The sequence below is a fragment of the Gorilla gorilla genome, chromosome 12 (assembly GCF_029281585.2).
Source record: "Gorilla gorilla gorilla isolate KB3781 chromosome 12, NHGRI_mGorGor1-v2.1_pri, whole genome shotgun sequence".
NCBI classification, from domain to species: Eukaryota; Metazoa; Chordata; class Mammalia; order Primates; family Hominidae; genus Gorilla; species Gorilla gorilla.
The window spans coordinates 130189575-130193570 of NC_073236.2; the positions used below are offsets into that span (position 1 = coordinate 130189575).

The window sequence follows — 3996 nt, forward strand, 5'->3', positions numbered from 1 at the left end:
TACAGCAGCCTGCCCCAGGAGAAGAGTTCTTCCTGCAGGAAGTTCATGGTTCCCAGGCAACCCCCAACAAAGCCAGGTCCCTGCAGATGACCCCTCTCAGCCTGCCCACCCAGAAAGGGAGCCCACAGCCCCTGGACTGGCCACCCCCACCATCGTCCGACCTGCTGAGGGATGTGATGAGAACAACTGTTTTACACTGAGGCCTTGTTACATGCCAGGTGCCTTGTCAAGCCCTTTGCATGCAGTAGCTGATTTACACCTCCATTACCTGGGTAGGATTATTCACCTCATTTTACCGACATGGAAACTGAGGCACAAAGAGGTTATGTTACCTGCCCAAGGGAATATAACTAATAAATAGCAAAGCTAAGGTTTTCATTCAGACACAGACAACTCTGGAGCCTGTGCTGTTCATCTCCATGCAGGAATAAACTAAGAATTTGGGGTGTTTTATGCTGCAAGTATTGAAAAGCATAAAACTCCCCAACCCAATGGAGTTTCCCTGTGGCTGCTGTGAGGAGGAACCACAAGCTGAATGGCTTAGAACAGCACAAACGTGTCCCCTTACACACTGGAGGCTAGAAATCGGACAGGAATGTCAACAGGGCTGTGATCCTGCTAAAGGTTCCAGGGGAGGACCCTTCCTGACTTTCATAACTTCTGGTGTCATCAGCAGCCACTGGCATTCCCTGGTTTGCAGGTGCCTCACTTCAGTCTCTGCCTCCCTGTGTGGCTCTCTCCCTGGTGTGTGGTGTCTCTGTCTCTTCTCCTCTTCATATGACATCAATCTTTTTTGGAGTTAGGGTCTGCCCTACTCCAGTATGACTCCATCTTCACTAATCACATCTGCAATGACCCTATTTCCAAATAAGGTCACACTCTGAGGTTCATGAAGAACATGAATTTTGGGGGGACGCTATGCAATCCAATGCACCCAATAATATCATTCAAGATAAAAACAGTCAACAACTTTATAAGAAGTGTAAGAAAAGTCCAGAAGGCTTCTAATTTTCTTCCTATGATGAATTTGATTTTTAAAAACAATTTTTGGTCAGGTGTGGTGGCTCATGCCTGTAATTGCAGCATTTGGGAGGCTGAGACAGGAGGATCACTTGAGGCCAGGAGTTTGAGACTAGCTGGGGCAACATGGCAAAACCCTGTCTCTACTAAAAATACAAAAATTAGCTGGGCATGGTGGTGCGCACCTGTAGTCCCAGCTACTCGGAAGGCTGAGACAGGACAATCCCTTGAACCCAGGAGGCGGAGGATGCAGTGAGCCGGGATCTAGCAAATGAACTCCAGTCTGGGTGACAGAACTCCATCTCAAAAAAACCCAAACAATTTTTGTCAGAAAAAAAAATGTTTTCACTGTTGTTGCTGGCCTTGCTGGTGCCCTAAGTGCATGCTCACTCAGCCTCTTGGAAGCCATCATGGAGGAATAATGACACTCAAGAAAGTGTGTCCTCTCAGTGAGCAGCCCCAGGCAGGGGCAGTAGAGCAGTTTCCACAGCCCCTCTTCCTGGGACCCCGCTCGTCCCAGCACCACTTGGCCTCATTGAGGACGGCTGTCCTGGCTTTCTCACTGTTCACATGTTGCCAGCAAAGCTGCCGGCTCTCTCAGACCCCACCTGTGGCTGCAGACCCCTGGCCCCAGCTGGACATCTGGAACTTAGGACCAAGACATGTCAGTTCAGTCTTAACTAATAACTTGAATGGAGAAGCTGCATTTTTTTTTTTTTTGAGACAGAGTTTCGCTCTTGTCACCCAGGCTGGAGTGCAGTGGAGAGATCTCGGCTCACTGCAACCTCCACTTTCTGGGTTCAAGTGATTCCCCTGCCTCAGCCTCCCAAGTAGCTGGGACTACAGGCGCCTGCCACCATGCCCGGCTAATTTTTTGTATTTTTAGTAGAGACAGCGTTTCACCATGTTGGCCAGGTTGGTCTTGAACTCCTGAAGTCAGGTGATCCACCTGCCTCAGCCTCCCAAAGTGTTGGGATTACGAGAAGCTAAATTTTGGGAGCAGTGGTGACTACATGTCATGCCACATGGACAGAGAAGGAGGAAAATCTCATCTCCAGGAAAAGAAAAATGCAGATTCACAAAGAGAAGCCAGGATGAGACTCAGGTGGAGCCGAACCATGAGTTCCCATCGCTCCTGAAAGCCGGCTCAGTTCTTACCCTCAGATTCTGGGAGACACCCCCAAATCCTTACAAGAATTCCCCTTTGCAGTTTGAAGATGGATTTCTGGAACCTGTAACTAAAATAGTCCCAACAACTGACCCCACCCATAAACCAAGCACAGGTGCAGGCCAGAGGCACAGCTGAGTGCCTCCTCCAAGTGGCATCTCCAGTGACCTTACACTGGTTCCTGAGATGGCCCCAAGTGAAGTACAGCAAAGGAAACCTCGGGACAAGACATGTCCCGATCCATCACTGGAGCTTGAGGTCCTCTTTCTGGTTAAACACGTGAGGCAGGTGCTACTCTTCCCCTTCCTGTATGGATGAGAAGGGCTCAAAGGGTTAAGTAACATGATTGAGGTAACACCAAGGTGAGTACATTTGCCTTAGTCCATTTGCATTGCCATAAAGGATATACCTGAGCCTGGGTAACTTATAAAGAAAAGAGGTTTCTTTGGCTCATGGTTCTGCATACTGTACAACAATCATGGTGCCACCATCTGCCTCTGGTGAGGGCTTCAGTCTGCTTCCACTCATGGCAGAAGGCAAAGGGAAGCCGGTATGTGTAAGAATCACATGGGGAGAGGGAAAGCCAGAGAGAGGAAGGGGAGGTTCCAGGCTCTTTAAACAACCAGCTTTTGAGGGAACTAATAGACCAAGAACCTACTCATTATAACAAGGACAAGGACAGTACCAAGACCTTCATGAGGGATTTGTCCCCATGACCCAAACACCTCCCATAGGCCCCCACCTCCAATATCAGGGATCAAATTTCAACATGAGGTTTCGGGAGACAAATATCCAAACCACAGTAGCATTACAGCCAGAATTCCAAGTGTGGCTGACTCCAGCCGGTGTATCTGTTGTTGTTCACATGTTACACCCATGAGTCGTCATCCATGCCACCTACTACCAGTGGACAATGACCTCGTGGTGCATGTACCCTCAGTGATCCATCTGGCCACTGCATAGACAGGTGAGCTTGAAAAGGGGCCACCACGGCCACAAGTCAGAAAATGCAGGATCACAAATGGAATTGTGGGATACAATTCTCTGGCATAGAAAGGGCCAGGCAAAATTATGACACAGTGCATTAATAATTAATTAGTGCTTAATCAGGAGCTCTACATAGCAGTTCATTACCCAAGGACACTCCCCGTTATAACTGTAGCAGATGGGTCTGGGCAGGCAGCCCTGCCAGCCTCTTTTGAGGCTCACCAGTGACTTTGAGGCTCCCCTTCCAGGGCTGAGGTCACTAACCTCCCCTAGACCTGGCGACCAGTAGCTGGTGTAAGAGGTCCCCAAGAACAGGGGTGATCTGACTCACCCTGGAGAAATTTAAGACATGCTGGGAAGGCAGCGCCCTTGCTTAAAAATAACTCCTCAGCTTTCTGCAGTGGCGGTACCATAGCCAATGAGGTTTGCCTGAGGCATGATTATTGCTAATTGAAAACTTTTCCCTATAGCTTGCCATGACAACTTGAAATATAATTGGCATCGAGAATTTTTGAGACTCTCTACAGAGGCTGAACAACCAAAAAAACATAAAAATTTAACTCCTCCTCAGCTTCACTTTGGCACAATGCCAGAAGGACTTCTATTAAGTTGTGCACATTTGTGCAGCCCCCCACCCCCCAACTTCAAATACAAATGCCCATCAGGGAGCTAAAACCCTCTGCATTCGTTGGTTGGAGGAGTCCCCACTAGGGTATGAGTGTTGAGGGTGTAGGGGCAGGAACCACATGTGAGTCGTTGTTGTATTTGCCACGCTATGTGACAGGTGGGTGGATGGATAGATGGGTGGATGGGTGGATGGG

General features: G+C 48.8%; 1 non-coding gene across 1 annotated transcript; it reads left to right on the forward strand.

Moving 5' to 3' along the window:
• The first annotated feature begins 3564 nt into the window (after window positions 1–3564).
• On the forward strand, window positions 3565–3705 carry LOC115933681 (U4 spliceosomal RNA). Its single transcript, XR_004069535.2, has one exon. It is a non-coding gene; the product is annotated as a U4 spliceosomal RNA (small nuclear RNA).
• Window positions 3706–3996: the final 291 nt, after the last annotated feature.